Source organism: Theropithecus gelada, chromosome 14, assembly GCF_003255815.1.
Source record: "Theropithecus gelada isolate Dixy chromosome 14, Tgel_1.0, whole genome shotgun sequence".
Taxonomy (NCBI): domain Eukaryota; kingdom Metazoa; phylum Chordata; class Mammalia; order Primates; family Cercopithecidae; genus Theropithecus; species Theropithecus gelada.
The window spans coordinates 108614949-108635746 of NC_037682.1; the positions used below are offsets into that span (position 1 = coordinate 108614949).

At 45.1% G+C, this 20798-nt stretch overlaps 1 pseudogene; it reads right to left on the minus strand.

Annotated features, from left to right (window-relative positions):
- Positions 1–14731: 14731 nt before the first annotated feature.
- Positions 14732–20098, minus strand: LOC112605964 (annotated as a pseudogene).
- Between the last annotated feature and the right edge of the window lie 700 nt (positions 20099–20798).

The window sequence follows — 20798 nt, forward strand, 5'->3', positions numbered from 1 at the left end:
TCTACTGTGACCTCTGTCCCAGTTCAACGATCACCCAACCTCCCTTAACAAAAAAAAAGTGTTTCCTCATCACCAAAAATACCAGCGTTGTCCCACTTTAGCCCTTGAGGCCACAAAGGCAGGAATAGCTACACTCTTTAGGCAACTGTCACCAAGTTGGTAACAACGCAGGGGAATTCTTCGGTAAAATTCCTTCCTCTTACAAAATCCAGCTCACCCTGCACAGTCAACCTAATTGTCACCGAATATAGGAGAATGGGGAAACTAGGATTTGCGTGTTCAAGGGCGGACAAGCCAGTCCAAACAGGCATTCCAGTCATTGGGTGGGTGACAGCCAAAGAAGGTACGTCATTTTCCTTCCTACCACCCCCATCTCTGAACAATTCTACAAGGATGTCTGTGAGAGTGCCTACATACTATTTCTGTTGCTTGTATAACCCTGATGAAGCAGTGGTGCACATTGTCCAATGAACCACGTCCTGTTTAAAGAACAGTCGGTTAAGCAAAATAAATAAGTAAATAATAAAAATTCCATCCTTCCTAGTGACTCTCCGAAGACATTAAGGGTCATCAAGTTGATAACTCCAGCAGTTTCATATCTCTTTTTCTTCCCTTGTCTATTACCTGGCAGCCTTCATAGCTCCCAGGCTTCCTCCTTCTCCCTCCCCTTCCCTTTATTAAATAGATTAACTTAGCTGCTTTAGGTGAGGGTAGCAGGTAGGAAATCAGACTGTCAACAAAATAGTCTTTGGCGGGTTGGATGGAAAGAAGGGAAGCTTGTGAATATTCCAATGTTAAAATGTATTCCTTCGCACTAGTCCTGATCCATCTATATCTATGTCTCTCTCAATGGTAGAACTGTATTGTCAGGTCACTGCATGCACAGTATTAAAAACTGACACCCAGGGCACTGTAAATGTGTGGAAGGAGAACTCATGTTTACTCGCTGACCAAAGAGCACTTCCTGGTGCTCCAATTCCCTATCCAACCATGAGTAATGGCTGGGACTTAAAATGGGACAGAGGGGTCATCCCACAATGGTCTTGGATCAATTCCCTGGTAGCTGTTCCAAATTGCCAACACAATTAACACTAATCGGCTCCCTTATTAGCAAATAAGGATAAGAATGAAGTGGGCCTTGGCTTCTTGCATTGGTTAAGCCCTTTCACCAACTGAGCTCATTCCATCCTGGATAAATGATGGGTTGTGGCCTGTCTCTCCTATCACTTCATGGCTCTCACCCACCTCTAGCAGGGACTATAACGTTGGTGCTGGGCTGCACGGCTGCAGTTTTTGGTTTTTCTGTTTGTTTATTTTTTGTTTTTGAGACAGAGTCTTGCTCTGTCGCCCAGGTTGGAGTGCAGTGGTGCGATCTCAGCTCACCACAACCTGTGCCTCCCAGGTTCAAGCCATTCTCCTGCCTCAGCCTCCTGAGTAACTGACACTGCAGGCGCACACCACCACGCCCGGCTAATTTTTGTATTTTCAGTAGAGACGGGGTTTCACTATGTTGGCCAGTCTGGTCTCGAGCTGCTGACCAGTTCAAGACTGATCTACCTGATCCACTCGCCTCGGCCTCCCAAAGTGCTGGGATTACAGGTGTGAGCCACCATGCCCGGCTACAGCTGCAGTTTTACCATCTCCCTGGGCATCTCAACAGAAACCTTAGCTGGCTGGTAAAGCAAAGAAAAAATCTTTCACTATGGAAGCTGCAGGAGCGGCACTGAAACCATGCTTACTGGTGACTGTATGATCACAGAGTGTCCTTCACTAATGGAGATAATTCGAACATCAAATATCACAACTTTTGCTGCTCTCTCAAGAGTATCAAAAATAAAAACAACTCTGAGGAGGACCTAGAAAATAGAGCATTGTTCTAATTTCCAAAGAGAAGCAGCAGATGACTCTTAATAATGACCAGAACATATGCTGTGTGCTATGTGTTATGTCACTTATGCTCCTTTCCTGTATAGATTGAGGTCACTAGATGGTGCTTCTGATTGAGACTTTGGTAGAGACTTGCTGGAGATCTTGAAGAGTAGTCCTCTTTGGCACAAAGAATACAGAAAATTAGAGAAGGGAGTGATCAAAGGAGATCATCAGGCAAAAAGGAAAATAGTTTAGATGTTTACGTTTAATAAGGATTTATTGAGTACCAAGAACTGCGTTCGGTTCTGAGGTAAATGATTATAACAATCTGCCACACATTATGCTAAACATTGTACCTAAGTGAACTCACCTAATCTTCACAACAACTTAATTAGATGGTTTGTATTATGTCTCTATTTTGCAGATAAGGAAAATGAGGCACATAGGGATTAAGGGAATTGGCCAAAGTCATAGAGCTAGAAAGTGATAGAACTGGGATTAAAACCCAGGCAACCTACCTCTGGAACCTAGGGTCTTCCCCATTGTATTATAATCCCTGTCAAGGTAGGAGCCAGTAGGAAAAGTGGTCTCTCCATTAAGTCCAGGGTGACTGAGCTCAGTTTAGACCCAGGGAAGAAGAGTATTTTGAGAGGTCTTGAAAGCAGGACAGAGCAGGCAGCAGAAGCATATGAATAAAGACAACAAGATAGTAAGACTGAATGAAGTGCCTGCGATGGCTTCACTTGTAAATAGCACCAAGAAGAGAATCATGGCTTATTGTGTAGAAGTGTTTCTGGCCCTTAAGAATACAGGCCTGAGGCCGGGCATGGTGACTCACGCCTGTAATCCCAGCACCTTGGGAGGCTGAGGCGGGCGGATCACAAGATCAAGAGAACGAGACCATCCTGGCCAACATAGTGAAACCCCATCTCTACTAAAAATACAAAAAAAAAAAAAAAAATTAGCTGGGCTTGGTGGCGCATGCCTATAATCCCAGCTACTCGAGAGGCTGAGGCAGAAGAATTGCTTGAACCCAGGAGGCAGAGGTTGCAGTGAGTCGAGATCGTGCCACTGCACTCCAGCCTGGCAACAGAGCGAGACTCTGTCTCAAAAAAAAAAAAAAAAAAAAAAGAAAGATAAAAAAAGAATACAGGCCTGGCCAGGCACAGGGGCTCACATCTGTAATCCCAGGACTTTAGGAGGATGAGGTGAGCGGATCACTTGAGGCCAGGAGTTTGAGACCACCCTGGCCAACATGGCAAAACCCCGTATCTACTAAAAATCTTTTAAAAATCGCCAGACTTGGCGGTGTATGCCTGTAATCCCAGCTACTTGGGAGGCTGAGGCACAAGAATTGCTTGAACCCGGGAGGCAAAGGTTACAGTGAGCCGAGATCGTGCCATTGCACTCCAGCCTGGGCAACACAGTGAAAACTCCTCTCACAAAAAACAAAATACAGGCCTGTAAGTGTTGTGTTCCTGTCCTGAAGAAGACTCAGAGGAGTGGCTTGGGGGTGGAATTCTCAGAGCCCCTGTAGTGCAAGACAAAGGCAGAGAGCTTCTGAAAAAGCAAAAAATAGATTCAAAGAGGAAAACAAGACATTTTCCTATGTAATGTCATTGTGTCCTGTTTCCAGAATTTGAAAAGGGCAGACCAAGTTATTCTGGATGACAGTGACAGGAACCTGGAAACTTTTAGAAGTGATACAGAATATCTGAGGACCTAAGGTCTGACCTGAGAGTGATACAAACAGTGAGATACAAAGAACACCTAGGCTGCCTGCAGAGCAGTTTACCTGCAACCTGAAAGAAAATTGCAGCCTCACAATGTTGCTCCTTAGACTCTGGGAGCCATGAGGACTTGAAGAAAGCCAGGCTTTGTACTTTTTATTGGTCTAACTCATTACTACCTGAAAAAAAAAAAAAAAAAAAAAAAGCTGAATTTATACAGGTATTGTTGACACAGAAACATCATTCAGAAATTCTGTATGCCCAAAGACAGCATCGCAGTATATTTACATGCTACGAATTCCCCAAACGAGGAAATTACTCACTGGTTATAAATTCTGCCATCACATAGGAATCAAGGCACTGTTGGACACACATTGAACACTCCAAATGCCCTGGTTCTCTGGGTGAGCTGAATGCACACATTCTCTCTGTTAAGACTGTGTTCTGGATGGACGTGGTGGCTCATGCCTGTAATCCTAGCACCTTGGGAGGCTGAGGTGGGTAGATCATTTGAGGTCAGGAGTTCGAGACCAGCCTGGCCAATACGGTGAAACCCTGCCTCTACTAAAAATGTAAAAATTGGCCGGGCGCGGTGGCTCAAGCCTGTAATCCCAGCACTTTGGGAGGCCGAGGCGGGCGGATCACGAGGTCAGGAGATCGAGACCATCCTGGCTAACATGGTGAAACCCCGTCTCTACTAAAAATACGAAAAAAACTAGCCGGGCGTGGTGGCAGGCGCCTGTAGTCCCAGCTACTCGGAGGCTGAGGCAGGAGAATGGCCTGAACCTGGGAGGCGGAGCTTGCAGTGAGCCGAGATCGCGCCACTGCACTCCAGCCTGGGTGACACAGCGCGAGACTCCGTCTCAAAAAAAAAAAAAAAAAAAAAAAAAATGTAAAAATTAGCCAGGCATGGTGGCGGGCACCTGTAGTCCCAGTTACTCAGGAGGCTGAGGCAGGAGAATGGCTTAAACCCCGGCGGCAGAGGTTGCAATGAGCCGAGATCGTGCCACTGCACTCCAGCATGGGTGACCAAGCAAGACTCTGTCACAAATAATAATAATAATAAAAGACTGCGTTCTGCATCACCACCTCAGCTGTGTGGCTTTTGCCTTTTTTCCTCCTCTATCCCAGATCCACCTGGTCACATCCCAATTTCCCCAGGGCATCCCAAGCAAGTCTGAGCAGCCAAGGGTAATACTCAGTCTCCTGCTAGAAAATATCTCAGGGAGGTGGTATAAGAGAAGCTAACTAAGCTTTCAGTCAACAACTTTCTGTTCAGTCTGCCCACATTGTTCTTTTTAATGTAACCATTCAAGCTGTGACACAAAACATAAAAATTGCCCTTATTACTTTGCATGTGTTCTAGGATATGGTCGAAACATTTTTAGATTATTATTAATTACCCTTTGAATAATCCAAAACATCTTCAGGCTGGAGTGCAGTGGCGCTGTCATAGGTCACTGCAGCCTCAACTTCTTGGGCTCAAGTGATCCTCCTGCCTCAGTCTCCCAAGTAGCTGGGACTACATGTGTACACCACCATGCCTGGCTAATCTTTTAATTTTTTTGTACAGACAGGATCTTGCCATGTTGCCCAGGCCAGTCTCAAATTATTGGTCTCAAACAATCCTCCTGCCTCAGCTTCACAAAGTGTTGTGATTACAGGTGTGAGCCACTGAACTGACCAAGTATAATTTCTGAAAGGTCTTCTTCAACCTTAGATGTGACTGTATTATCACTTGGGATCAATGTCTTCCCTTAGGCAAATATACCTTTGGTTTTATTAAAAAAAAAAAAAAAAAAACAATGGCAAAATACCTTTAGTAAAGAAAAAAAAATCATGTAGGACAACTTTTTTTTTTTTTTCTTTTTGAGATGGAGTCACGCTCTGTCACCCAGGCTGGAGTACAGTGGTACGTTCTTGGTTCACTGCAACCTCCGCCTCCTGGGTTCAAGCAATTCTCCTGCCTCAGCCTCCCAAGTAGCTGGGATTACAGGCGCCCATCACCACGCCCGGCAGATTTTTGTATTTTTAGTAGAGACAGAGTTTCACTATGTTGGCCAGGCTGGTCTGGAACTCCTGACCTCAGGTGATCCACCCACCTAGGCCTCCTAAAGAGCTGGGATTACAGGTGTGAGCCACCACAACAGGCCAGGACAACATTTTTAATAAAAGTGTCCTCCCTTAAGGTGGAGGATCCCTTGTTACCCTGTAATCAACTCTCTAATATTTATACTACTAATTTTTGTCTTATAATTTACTTCTTTCTCCTAAATAAAAAGTATGATACTCAACAAATAATGATTAAGATATTGGTGTATTTGGATCCTTTTCTTTCCCTTGAATATCAAGGTGTACCTAAGATTCCAGAAAGTTACCATGTTTCACAGAAAATGAAGGCATTCTTCAAAGGCCTACCTAGGGTGAAAGTTTTCCTTATTTCCCTAGCTCTACACTTACAAAACTGCATTTTTCTTCTTTTCCCTTCATCTTCACATCTCTTCTCACCGAAGAGCCATCTCTTCTGCAGCACCTGCCTTAGGAGCTGCCTCTCAGTTTTCAAAGCTCACCATCACACAGCCTTGTGTGTTTTAGGTGGCAGGACAGATGCTCTGCTTTTAAAGCAGCTTCCTTGCATTAAGGGTTAGTTTTGAGCCAGGCACAGTGGCTCACTCCTGTAATCCCAACACTCTGTGAGACCAAGGTGAGAGGACAGCATGAGCCCAGGAGTTCAAGACCAGCCTAGGCAGCATAGCAAAACCCCATCTCTACAAAAAAATTTAAAAATTAGCCAGGAGGGGCCAGGCACGGTGGCTCACACCTGTAATCCCAGCACTTTGGGAGGCCGAGGCGGGTGGATCACGAGGTCAGGAGATCGAGACCATTCTGGCTAACACGGTGAAACCCCATCTCTACTAAAAATACAAAAAATTAGCCGGGCCTGGTGGCGGGCACCTGTAGTCCCAGCTACTTGGGAGGCTGAGGCAGGAGAATGGCGTGAACCCGGGAGGCGGAGCTTGCAGTGAGCAGAGATCACGCCACTGCACTCCAGCCTGGGTGACAGAGCGAGACTCGTCTCAAAAAAAAAAAAAAAAAATTAGCCAGGAGGCTGGGCAGGGTGGCTCATGCCTGTAATCCCAGCACTTTGGGAGCCCGCGGCAGGCAGATCGTGAGGTCAGAAGATCAAGACCATCCTGGCTAACACGGTGAAACCCTATCCCTATTAAAAATACAAAAAATTAGCTGGGCATAGTGCCACACACCTGTAATCCCAGGTACTCGGGAGGCTGAGGCAGGAGAATCGCTTGAACCCAGGAGGTGGAAGTTGCAGTGAGCTGAGATTGAGCCACTGCACTCCAGCCTGGGCGATAGAATGAGACTCCGTCTCAAAAAAAAAGAAAAAAAAAAAAAATTAGCCAGGCATGGTGGTGCATGCCTGTGGCCCAGCTACTTGGGAGGCTGACGTGAGAGAATTACTTGAGTCCAGGAGGTCAAAGCTGCTGTGAGCCATCCACTACTGCACTCCAGCCTGGGCCACAAAGTGAAACTCTGTCGCAAAAAAAAAAAAAAAAAAGTGGGTTTTGCTTAAGTTTTCTACCCGCCTTTTCAGCTATTGGCTAAGAACAATTTATACTATTGGGATTGGTTTCTGTAGGTAGCTGACCTACCTTTGTTTGCTTCATTCCTGCCACAATTTTTCTCAAACTAGAAAATCCAATCTTCTGTTTCTTGAGGACAGATTCCGATCCCTTGGCTGCAGAGACACCTTCTGGTTGAAGTCCTAAACTACATAATGCATAACGAATGCACCCTTTTCTGCTAAGGCTTTCTAATCCTTTCTACTTAAACTGTAGGCCATTGAAAACCACCAACCCGTATAGGAGCCAGAAAGCTGGCTCCAGGAAGCTAGATTTCTTTATGGCCGAAAACAAAGTACAGTGGGGGCCGGGCACAATGGCTCACGCCTGTAAACCCAGCACTTTGGGAAACCGAGGCGGGTGGATCACGAGGTCAGGAGTTCGAGATCAGCCTGACGAATATGGTGAAACCCCATCTGTACTAAAAATATAAAAATTAGCCGGGTGTGGTGGCGGGCGCCTGTAATCCCAGCTACTCAGGAGGCTGAGGCAGAAGAATAGCTTGACCCCCGGAAGGCGGAGGCTGCAGTGAGCCGAGATGGCGCCACTGCACTCCGGCCTGGGTGACAGAGTAAGACTCCGCCTCACAAAAAAAAAAAAGAAAAGAAAGAAAGTACAGTGGGGTAGGCTTACAATTGTGTTTTAGGCTTAAGTAACAGTCCATGCGCTCTGTGTGTGTGTGTGTGTGTGTGTGTGTGTGCGCGTGCGCGCACGAGCGTGTGTTTTGAGACAGAATCTGGCTCTGTCACCCAGGCTGGAGTGCAGTGACGTGATCTCAGCTCACTTCCACCTCCACCTCCACCTCCGGAGTTCAAGTGTTTCTCCTGCCTCAGCCTCCTGAGTAGCTGGGATCATAGGCGTGCGCCACCACACCCAGCTAATTTTTGTATTTTTAGTAAAGACAGGTGTGGTTTTCACTATGTTAGCCAGGCTGGTCTCAAACTCCTGACCCCAAATGATCCACCCACCTTGGCCTCCCAAAGTGCTAGGATTACAGGTATGAGCCACCGCCCCTGCCTTTTTTTTTTTTTTTTTTTTGAGATGGAGTCTTGCCCTGTTGCCCAGGCTAGAGTGCATTAGCGCAGTCATAGCTCCCTGAAGCCTCCAACTCCTGAACTCAAGCTATCTTCCCACCTCAGCCTCCTGAGTAGCTGGGACTATAGGCATACACCACCACACTTGTCTTAAAAAATTTTTTTTTGACCAGGCATGGTGGCTCACGCCTGTAATCCCAGTACTTTGGGAGGCCGAGGCGGGTGGATCACCTGAGGTCAGGAGTTCAAGACCAGCCTGGCAAACATGGTGAAACCCCCGTCTCTACTAAAAATACAAAAAATTAGCCAGGCGTGATGGTACATGCCTGTAATTCCAGCTACTCAAGAGGCTGAGGCAGGAGAATTGCTTGAACCGGGGAGGTGGAGGTTGCAGTGAGCTGAGATTGTGCCATTGCACTCCAACCTGGGCAATAAGAGTGAAACTTCACTTTAAAAAAAAAAAATTAAGGATGAAGTTATTTCCATTTATTTTTATGTAAAAAATAATTTCATTCACTTGGCACATTTAAGAGCCAGGTCTGTTATCTTCTCTGGAAAATCACTCCTACCTAATGAGGTTGTTAGGAGAATGAACTCATAAATATGTAAAGGGACCTAGAGCCTGGTACATCCTCCCTCTAAATTCCAAAAGCAGGTAAACAATCACATACTGGTTTCCAAATCACTTTCAAAAGATTAGGAATGATTGAGAATAGAATTAGGGCTGTGGAAATGGATTAACTTCAGAGTTAAAAGAAAGTTATGGTTGCCGGGCGCGGTGGCTCAAGCCTGTAATCCCAGCACTTTGGGAGGCCGAGACGGGCGGATCACGAGGTCAGGAGATCGAGACCATCCTGGCTAACACGGTGAAACCCCGTCTCTACTAAAAAATACAAAAAACTAGCTGGGCGAGGTGGCGGGCGCCTGTAGTCCCAGCTACTCGGGAGGCTGAGGCAGGAGAATGGCGTAAACCCGGGAGGCGGAGCTTGCAGTGAGCTGAGATCCGGCCACTGCACTCCAGCCTGGGCGGCAGAGCGAGACTCCGTCTCAAAAAAAAAAAAAAAAAAAAAAAAAACAAAAGAAAGTTATGGTTTTAAATGTTTTGATTTGGTTTACTAAACATGCATAGTTCAATCTGTGGAATGTGGATATATTTGTGTTTGTGATGCAACTCTGCGTGTCCAGAAAACATTCTTACTCTCAAACTTCATAAAGTAGTTATTATCCCCACTTTATAGATGGTCAACTTACTTTATCTATCTGATGATTGGCTCCTATAGTCAGTAAGCAGTGAAGCTGAGACGTAATTCCAAGGCTGCCGATCTCCAAAGCCAGTTGTCTTTCCAAACGTTAGAGTATAGTAGCGTCTGTGGTCTGTTAAAAAAAAATTGGCCGGGCGCGGTGGCTCAAGCCTGTAATCCCAGCACTTTGGGAAGCCGAGACGGGCGGATCACGAGGTCAGGAGATCGAGACCATCCTGGCTAACACAGTGAAACCCCGTCTCTACTAAAAATACAAAAACTTAGCTGGGCGAGGTGGCAGGCGCCTGTAGTCCCAGCTACTCGGGAGGCTGAGGCAGGAGAATGGCGTAAACCCGGGAGGCGGAGCTTGCAGTGAGCTGAGATCCGGCCACTGCACTCCAGCCTGGGTGACAGAGCGAGACTCCATCTCAAAAAAAAAAAAAAAAAAAAAAAAAATTATGACAGTGCCTTTTTTAAATAAAATTTAAAGCATGTATATGAAAAATACTAAAACACTTACATAATGGCTAGGTAACAATCTGCTTAACAACTTGTGTGCACTCCCAAACTTTCCGCAGAATGCAAGTGCTTTGTGAGAAGTCTATAGGAACTCTGTGGGAAAGAAAGATCCAATCCCAGTGGCATTTTTTCCCCTAAAATTTATGTAATATATGTAAAAAACAACAAATTGTATGTATACCATGTGTATGTGTTGTGCAATAATCTGTTTTTAAGCAGTAAAACACTCGGCCGGGTTTGGTGGCTCACACCTGTAACCCCAGCACTTTGGGAGGTCAAGACGGGTGGATCACCTGAGGTCAGGAGTTCAAGACCAGCCTGGTCAACATGGTGAAACCCCACCTCTACTAAAAATACAAAAATTAGCCAGGGATGGTGGTGGGCACCTGTAATCCCAGCTACTCGGAAGGCTGAGGCAAGAGAATCGCTTGAACCTGGGAGGCAGAGGTTTCAGTAAGCCAAGATCGTGCCATTGCACTCCAGCCTGAGCGACAAGAGTGAAACTCTGCTTCAAAAAAAAAAAAAAAAAAAAGAAATGAAACACTCATATATGACTTTTAATTGTTTTCCCAAATGAAACTAAAATGTTCTAATTTATTTATTTATTTATTATTTTATTTATTTATGTTTTGAGACAGTATCACTCTATCATCCAGTTTGGAGTACGGTGGCACAATCTCGGCTCACTGCAACTTCCGCCTCCGAGTTCAAGTGATTCTAGTGTCTCAGCCTCCCAAGTAGCTGGGATTACAAGCATGTGCCACCATGCCTGGCTAATTGTTTTGTAGTATTTTTAGCAGAGGTGGGGTTTTGCCATGTTGGCCAGGCTGGTCTCAAACTCCAGAACTCAGATGATCCGCCCACCTTGGCCTCCCAAAGTGCTGGGATTACAGGCCTGAGCCACCACACCTGGCCCCATTTAGTTAAATTATAAGTTAAAAATAAGGGCAGGAGCCCGGAGAGTAGTGCACAACTATAGTCCCAGCTACTTGGGAGGCTGACACAGGAGGATTGCTTGCTCAGGAGTTCAGGGCTGTAGTACACTATGATCGCACCCTCTGAACAGCCACTGTACTGCACTCTAGCCTGGATAATGGAGCGAGACACCATCTCTCTCTCTCTTTTTTTTTTTTTTTGAGATGGAATCTTGCTCTGCCATGCAGGCTGGAGTGCAGTGGCGCAATCTGGGCTCACTGCAACCTCCGACTCCTGGGTTCAAGTGATTCTTCCACTTCAGCCTCCTGAGTAGCTGAGACTACGGGTGTGCACCACCATGCCCGGGTAATTTTTTGTATTTTAGTAGAGATGGGGTTTCACCGTATTGCCCAGGCTGGTCTGGAATTACTGAGCTCAGGCAAACTGCCAACTGTGATGCAACTCTGCATGTCCAATGAAAACACTGGTCTCCCAAAGTACTAAGATTGCAGGAGTGAACCACCGTGCCTGGCCAGAGACACCATCTCTTAAAAAAAAAAAAAAGTGGGAAGGATATGACGACGTGGGGTAATAGGATTTGAGCCATGTGGTGCGGGCCTGCCACCCAATTCTAGATTCCCTAGGCAGTCGAGTCAATTTCCACCAAAGCTGGTTGTGGAAACCAGAGTAGGTATCAGATATTCTACCCTTACAGGTCATACCAACTTTAGAAACAGCTTTGAGTTCCTTAAGATTTTTTTTCTGATAACTTCCAAGCACGGGCCAGGCATGGTGGCTCACGCCTGTATTCCCAGCACTTTGGGAGGTTGAGGCGGACAAATCACTTAAGGTCAGGAGTTTGAGACCAGCCTGACCAACATGGAGAAACCCTGTCCCTACTAAAAATACAAAATTAGCCGGGCATGGTGGCACATGCCTGTAATCCCAGCTACTCAGGAGGCTGAGGCAGGAGAATCACTTGAACCCTGGAGGTGGAATGTTGCGGTGAGCTGAGATCGTGCCATTGCAGTCCAGCCTGGGCAACAAGAGCAAAACTCCGTGTCAAAAATAATAATAATAAAACCTATATCATAGGAATGTTGGAAGGATTAAATAAATTACTATATATGAAGTACTTACAATAGTGCTTGGTACAAAATCGGTGCTCTGTAAAATGACTGCTAAAATTACTATAATTATTAATCTACTGTAGCTTATTTTTTATTTTTTTATTTTTTGAGATGAAGTTTCACTCTTGTTGCCCAGGCTGGAGTGCAATGGTGCAATCTTGGCTCACCACGACCTCCGCCTCTCAGGTTCAAGCAATTCTCCTGCCTCAGCCTCCCAAGTAGCTGAGATTATAGGTGTGCGCCACCATGCCTGGCTAATTTTGTATTTTTAGTAGAGACGAGGTTTCTCCATGTTTGTCAGGTTGGTCTCGACCTCAGGTGATCCGACCTCAGGTGATCCGCCCGCCTTAGCCTCCCAAAGTACTGGGATTACAGGCGTGAGCCCACCATGCCTGGCCTATTGTAGCATTTTTAAGTGGAACTTGCATTTCGTGTATGGCTGTCAGTCTAACTAGACTGCAATCCCCAAAGAGTCAGGAACCATATCTGTTTAGTTTGCAACTCTATATCCAGCACGTAACATTGTGCCTGAAAAAAAAAAAATTGTATAAATGTAAAAGTTTTATGGAGAAGAATACAAAACGGCACTGAAAAACCTAAAAGAAGACATACGCCATGTACATCAATGAACCTAATATTGAAAAAAACCTGTCTCAAAAAAAAAAAATGACCCTTAAGTTGCATAAAAGCTAAAAATAATTTCCCTGTCTGGGCAAGGTGGCTCACACCTGTAATCCCAGCACATTGGAAGCCTGAGGCAGGTGGATCACCTGAGGTCAGGAGTTAGAGACCAGCCTCACCAATATGGTGAAACCCCGTCTCTACTAAAAACTAAAAAATTAGCTGAGCATAGTGGCACGTGTCTGTAATCCCAGCTACTCGGGAGGCTGAGACAGGAGAATAGCTTTAACTCGGGAAGCAGAGGTTGTGGTGAGCCAAGATTGCGCCATTGCACTCCAGCCTGGGTGACAGAGGGACGCTCCATCTCAAAATAATAATGATTTCCCCAAAAGGGTAGTTGACTCTCTTTCTGTCCCCAAGACAGGTAGGAAGCTTTATTTTTTTGTCTGCCATTATTTATTAGATCCTTTCTAACAGGTCTAGGTAAAATAAAGCCTTTTTTTTTTTTTTTTTTTTTTTTTGGAGTCTCGCTTTGTCACCCAGGCTGGAGTGCAGGCCTCTTAAAAAGTGTCTGGGCCGGGCACGGTGGCTCACGCCTGTAATCCCAGCGCTTCGGGAGGCTGAGGTGGATGGATCACAAGGTCAGGAGTTCAAAACCAGCCTGGCCAATATGGTAAAACCCCATCTTTACTAAAAATACAAAAATTAGCCGGGCATGGGGGCAGGCGCCTATAATTCCAGCTACTTGGGAGACTGAGGCAGAGAATCACTTCAACCGAGGAGGCAGAGGTTGCAGAGAGTTGAGATTGTGCCGCTGCACTTCAGCCTGGGCGACAGAGTGAGACTCTGTCTCAGAAAACAACAACAACAACAACAACAATAAAAAACTGTCTGCCCACTCTTGCCAGTTCTATTCAACATGGTCCTGGAGGTTCTAGAAAGGGCAATTAGGCAAGAAAAATAGATAAAGTTGGCCGGGCACAGTGGCTCTTGCCTGTAATCCCAGCACTTCGGGAGGCCAAGGTGGGCAGATAGCTTGAGCCAAGGAGTTGAAGACCAGCCTGGGCAACATGGCGAAACCCCATCTCCACCAAAAATACAAAAAATTAGTCAGGTGTGGTGGCATGTGCCTGTTGTCCCAGCTACTTGGGAAACTGAGGTGGGAGGATCCCTTGAGCCCAGGAAGCAGAGGTGGCAGTGAGCCAAGATCACACGATTGCACTCCAGTCTGAGGGACAGAGTGAGATCCTGTCTCAAAAAAAAAAAAAAAAAAAAAAAATTCAAATCGGGAAGTAAAAATTAAACTATCTCTGTTTATATATGATATGATCTTTCTGTTGTTATTGAAGTCCATTTTCTTGAATATTATATAAAAAAGTATAAGTAGAACCAAAAGTAAATAAGCATTATTATATTTATTTACCCCACTATCTAGTTCTTTATATTAATTTTACAATTTAAACAGTAGAAAATAGGTGGCAGGCCGGGTGTGGTGGCAGATGCCTGTAGTCCCATCTACTCAGGAGGCTGAGGCAGGAGAATTGTTTGAACCTGGGAGGTGGAGGTTGCAGTGAGCTGAGATCGTGCCACTGCACTCCAGACTGGGTGACAGAATGAGACTCCATCTCAAAAAAAAAAAAAAAAAAAGAAAAGAAAAGAAAGAAAAAGAAAAAGAGAGAAAGAAAATAGGTGGCAATTTACAGATTAGGAAAGAAATAAAACAAAAAAACTTATTTTGAGACACCATCTCTCTCTGTCACCCAGGCTAGAGTGCAGTGGCATGAACATGGCTCACTGTAACTTAACCTCCTGGGTTCAATCAATTCTCCTGCCTCAGCCTCCTGAATAACTGGGACCACAGGTGCATACCACCACACTTGGCTAATGTGTGTGTGTGTGTGTGTAGAGACAAAGTCTCACTTTGTTGCCCAGGCTGGTCTAGAACTCCTGGGCTCAAGCAGTTATCCTGCCCCAGACTCCCAAAATGCTGGGATTACAGGTGTGGGTCACCATGCCCAGCCCAAACATCTTTTCTATCACATTTATTCTTCTACACTGTATAGCTGTGTTCACGAAAATGGCTTCTTTTACTTCTCCACTGCACAGGAATTCCGTTGTATATAAACTTGAAACTGTTCAACAGCTGAGGGAGACTGCAAATGGCATGTCCATACCCTAGTGCATTGTTACACAATTCAAACAATGGCGCAGCTATGAGCTTGTAATTTTTAGAGACTGCAGACAAGGCTTTTTCTTGAAGTTGAGCCAGAAACAACTTCTTATGTTCCTTAGGCTTTGTGATATATGCAGGAATATATGGATATTAAGGAGGTTCAAAATTTGGTCTCCACCAGTTACCAATGCAGTCATCAATGACCCAGTCTTGCATCTTTCAGAACTCCATCTTGATGACCCAGTATCCCAGTCATTAAGCATTTTAGTCCTTCAACTTCATCTTCTCCTGGGTTAAGTTCACCATCAGGCAATATATATATACACACACACACACATACACACACACACACACATATATATGTATATATTTTTTTGAGACGAAGTCTCGCTCTGTCACCCAGGGAGTGCAGTGGTGCAGTCTCTGCCACTGCAACCTCTGCCTCCCAGGTTCAAGCGATTCTCCTGCCTCAGCCTCCTGAGTAGCTGGGATTACAGGAACATGCCACCACACCCGGATAAGTTTATATTTTTACTAGAGATGGGATTTCACCATGTTGGCCAGGCTGGTCTCGAACTCTTGACCTCAAGCTATCCACCTGCTCCGGCCTCCCAAAGTGCTGGGATTACAGACGTGAGCCACAGTGCCTGGCCTACCACCAGGGCCTTCACCAACCTGGCCTTCACCTACCGCCTGGCCTTCACCAACTTGAAGGGCCTTCACCTGCCACCTGGCCTTCACCAACTTGAAGAAAGTTGCTCCCAGCTGTAGCAGTAATACATAGAGTAGCCACGCCAGTGCTTGTAAACAATCAGAATCCCCTTCTATGTTACTCCTCATTCAAATTTTATCCAATTCTTCCCTCATTTGCTGAAATCTGGCTGAGACAGAGCTGTCTTTTTTATGGAGGGGCTCTTTTGTACCAAAAGTATAATTGATGGCCAGGCACAGTGACTCACGCCTGTAATCCCAGCACTTTGGGAGGCTGAGGTGGGGAGGTCACTTGAGGTCAGGAGTTCAAGACCTGCCTGGTCAACATGGCGAAACCCCATCTCTACTAAAATACGAAAATTAGCCAGGTGTGGTGGCACACACCTGTAGTTCCAGCTAGCTGGGAGGCTGAGGCGGGACAATCGCTTGAACCCGGGAGACAGAGGTTGCAGTGAACTGAAATTGTGCCACTGCATTCCAGCCTGGGCAACAGAACAAGACTCTGTCTCAAAAAAAAAAAAAAAAAGGTATAATTGATAATAGGATACAATTTGACGGTGTGCTCCACGGTGAGGGGCTTGGTCTGCTGGATGTACTTGTTGCTGAACCGATTGGGCTCTCCCTCTGTGGTCAGCTGGTCTGTGAGTGATTAGGTGGTAGGTACCACAGACATGCTGGTGAGCTCCAGAGCTGGTGATGAGCAGAAAAGGGAAGGCAGGGGAGACTTTCTTCATGCAGGCAGCAGTTTTCTGCAACCCGCTCAGCCACAACCAATGCACATCCTTAACCTGTGTGATCTGATATGTGAAAAACCCTAAGGAATACTCTAAAAGACCACTTGAACTAATAAGTAAGTTCAGCAAAGTTGTAAGCTATAAGACCAATATAACGAAAATTAATTATGTTTTTATATATAAGCAATGAAAATTTCTATATGCCAGCAATGAAAATTCTGAGAATGAAATTAAGAAAACAAGTCCGGCTGGGTGCAGTGGCTCATGCCTGTAATCCCAGCACTTTGGGAGGCTGAGGTGGGAGGATCATGAGGTCAAGAGATGGAGACCATCCTTGCCAACATGGTGAAACCCTGTCTCTACTAAAAATACAAAGATTATCTGGGCATGGTGGTGCGCACCTGTACTCTCAGCTAATCTGGAGGTTGAGGCAGGAGAATTGCTTGAACCCATGAGCCAAGATCGTGCCACTGCACTCCAGCCTGGCGACAGAGCAAGACTCCATCTCAAAAAAAAAAAAAAAAAAGAAAAGAAAAGAAAACAAGTCCATGTATAACATAAAAAAGAAAATATGTAGATATACATTTAACAAAAGACATATAAAACTTGTATACTAGGCTGGGCACGATGGCTCATGCCTGTAATCCCAGCACTTTGGGAGGCTGAGGCGAGTGAATCACCTGAGGTCAGGAGTTCAAGACCAGCCTGGCCAATGTGGCAAAACCCCATCTCTACTAAAAAAAAAAAAATTAGCTGGGTGTGGTGATGTGTGCCTGTAATCCCAGCTTCTCAGGAGCTGAGGTGGGAAAATCACTTGAACCCTGGAGGTGGAGATTGCAGTGAGCTGTGATCACACCATTGCACTCCAGCCTGGACAACAAGAGCGAGACTCTCAAAAAAAAAAAAACTTGCCCACTGAACAGAACAAAACATTGTTAAATAAATTAAAGAAGATCTAAATAAATGGAAAAACACCCTGTGTTCATGGATTGAAAGACGTAATATTAATATGGCAGTACTCCTCAAATTGATCTACAAATTCAATGCAATTCCTAGCAAAAATCTAATTGGCTTTTTTTGCAGAAATTGACAAGTAGATTCTAAAAATCATATGAAAACATAAAGGACCCACACTAGCTCAAACAATCTTTTAAAAAGAAACAAACAAAAAAAATTAGGCCGGCCGGGCGTGGTGGCTCACGCCTGTAATCCCAGCACTTTGGGAGGCCGAGGTGGGCGGATCACCTGAGGTCAGGAGTTCGAGACTAGCCTGGCCAACCTGGTGAAACTCTGTCTCTACTAAACAAAAAATTAGCTTAGTGTGATGGTGGATGCCTGTAATCCCACCTACTTGGGAGCCTAAGGCAGAAGAATCGCTTGAACCTGGGAGGCAGAGGTTGCAGTGAGTCAGGATCACGCTATTGCATTCTAGTCTGGACAACAAGAGCGAAACTCCATCTGAAAAAAAAAAAGGTAAAACAAGGATTAAAAAAAGAAGAAGAAGAACAAAGGCCAGGTATGGTGGCTTACTCCTATAATCCTAGCATTTTGGGGGGCCAAGGCAGGAGGATTGCTTGAAGCCAGGAGTATGAGGCCAACCTGGACAACAAAGTAAGACTATCTCTAACAAAAAAAATTTTTAAAGGCTTGGCACCGTGGCTCATGCCTGTAATCCCAGCACTTCGGGAGGCCAAGGCAGGTGGATCACCTGAGGTCAAGAGTTCGAAACCAGCCTAGGCAACACGGTGAAATCCTGTCTCTATTAAAATACAAAAAATTATCTGGATTTGGCGGCGTGCGCCTGTAGTCCCAGCTACTTGGGAGGCTGAGGCAGGAGAATTGCTTGAACCTGGGAGGCAGAGGTTGCAGTAAGCGGAGGTCCTGCCACTGCACTCCAGCCTGGGTGACAAAGCAAGACTCTGTCTCCAAAAAAGAAATTAAAAAAAAAAAAGAAAGAAATGAATATCAATGCTGCAGGCTGGGTGCTCATGCCTGCAATCCCACACTTCGGGGGTCCGAGGCAGGCAGATCACCTGAGGTCAGGAGTTGGAGACCAGCCTGGCCAACATGGTGAAACCCTGTCTCTACTAAAAATGCAAAAATTAGCCGGGTGGGATGGTGCACACCTGTAATCCCAGCTACTCGGGAGGCTGAGGCAGGAGAATCGCCTGAACCCTGGAGGTGGAGCTTGCAGTGAGCTGACATCGTGCCACTGCACTCTAGCCTGGGCGACAGAGTGAGACTCTGTCTCAAAAAAAAAAAAAAAAAGAAATGAATACTGATCCTATAATGTGGCCGAACCTTAAAAATGTTACCATAATTGACTGAAACCAGATGTAAAAGTCATATTTTGTATTATTTTATTTACATGTGACATGTCCAGAATAGGCAAATCTATAAAAACAGAAAGTAGATTAGCGTTTGCCTAGGGCTAGAAGGATTGAAGGGTAGGGGAGGATGGGAATGATTACTAATGGAGGTAGCATTTCATTTAGGGTGATGAAAATGATGGAAATTTAGATCATGGTGATGACTACACAGTTTGGGAATATACTAAAACCATTACATTGTACACTTAAGTGCATGAATTTTATGGTATGTGAATTCTATCTCAATAAAGGTATTAACATTTTTTATTTAAAAAACTGAGGCAGGTGAATTGCTTGAGGCCAGGAGTTCAAGACCCGCCTGGCCAACATGGTGAAACCCGTCTCTACTAAAAATACAAAAAAGTAAAAATTAGCTAGGTGTGGTGGCACACGCCTGTAGTCCCAGCTACTCAGGAGACTGAGGTAGGAGAATCTTTGAACATGGGAGGTAGAGGTTGCAGTGATCCGAGATCATGCCACTGCACTCCAGCCTGGTGACAGAGTGAGAGTCTCTCAAAAAAGAAAAAAAAAAAAAGAAATTCACTCCCTTCCCTATAGAGACCAAGCTAAAGAGAGTTCAATAAAGCGGGAGCAAAAACCAGGCATGGTGGTGCGCCTATAGTCCCAGCTACTCAAAATGCTGAGGCAGGCAGATCACTTGAAGCCACAGTGCACTACGATAGCATCTGTGAATAGTCACCACACTCCCGCCTAGACAATATATATGTATATATATAATCAAGTGTTTCATCCTAGCACCAAGGGAAGCCAGTGAGAAGAATTAAAATCTGCACTACTTTCTGACATGTAGAACCTGTTTCATTTAAAGGGCACAGAATACAGGGATGGAGGAGTGTATTAGAAACCGTCCGAGGAAAGAGCCTTTTGCAGGAGAAAGAAAGAAAATTCCTCCCCATTTAGCAATTTTACTGAGCAAGAGCACTCAAAGATACATGCCTCATTCCATATTCAACATTTTATTTTATTTTTATTTTTATTTTTTGAGACAGAACCTCACTGTGTCACCCAGGCTGGAGTGTAGTGGTACAATCTTGGCTCACTGCAATGTCCGACTCCCAGGTTTAAGCGATTCTCCCGCCTCAGCCTCCCAAGTCGCTGGAACTATAGGAGCGCACTACCACACCCAGCTAATTTTTTTGTATTTTTAGTAGAGATGGAGGTTTTGCCATGTTGGTCAGGCTGGTCTCGAACTCCTGACCTCAGGTGATCCACACTCCCCCCACCCCCACTTCATCCCACCACCCCGACACCGGCCTCCCAAAATGCTGGGATTACGGGCGTGAACCACTGTGCCCAGCCCATTTCCAATACCTTAAATAACCCATACAGCTGATCCCACTTATTCCTGAAAAAACCTGCAGTCCTAACCTGGAGTCCCTGAAGAATCCCTCATGGTTATAAACAGCCTAGCTGGTTCAGTGGCAGTAGTCATGTATGCTTATTTCTTGTCTATCGCTTGTTGATAGACCTCAAGGGTTGTCAATTGCAATCGCATTTTGGAGCTGGTCTCATGAGCTAAGTTATTTTCAGCAACTGTGTGTTTACTTCTTACTCGGTTGACTTGGAGAGTGAGAGTTGAATATGTATACAGCTAAAGCCTCTGTTTCACAGCTTCAGAGATGCAGCTACAAGATTACCTGTTCAGAGTATCTGACAGACCTAAGGGGAGGTGATTAATTACATCTCTTCCAGAGTGGGGTTTGAAGTATGAGTTGGGGAAGAACCTAGAATGATATGCTTTTCTTTACCTTCCCACCGCTGGTGGAGCCAAGCTAAAATAATAATGGCAAATGGTTAGTAGGGTTTCCACAGCAGACAGTACAGCATGGCTGTGCACAGTGCACCAAAAATAGTGGAATAAAGGAAAGACCTAAAAACAAAACAAAACAGACTGCTTGACTTCAAGTTACATAGACCAACAAGCCATAAATACTCCTACACTGTGTAAATGGACTAGATTCACTGAAATAAACTCCCTGTCTTTGAGAAGTTAGTCTCAAAAAACAACCACCACCAAAGAAAAACCTTACCAAGACAATATTGTGCTGTAGCTGATTCTGTAGCAAAAATTCCCTTTCCCAGGGAGCCTTTGT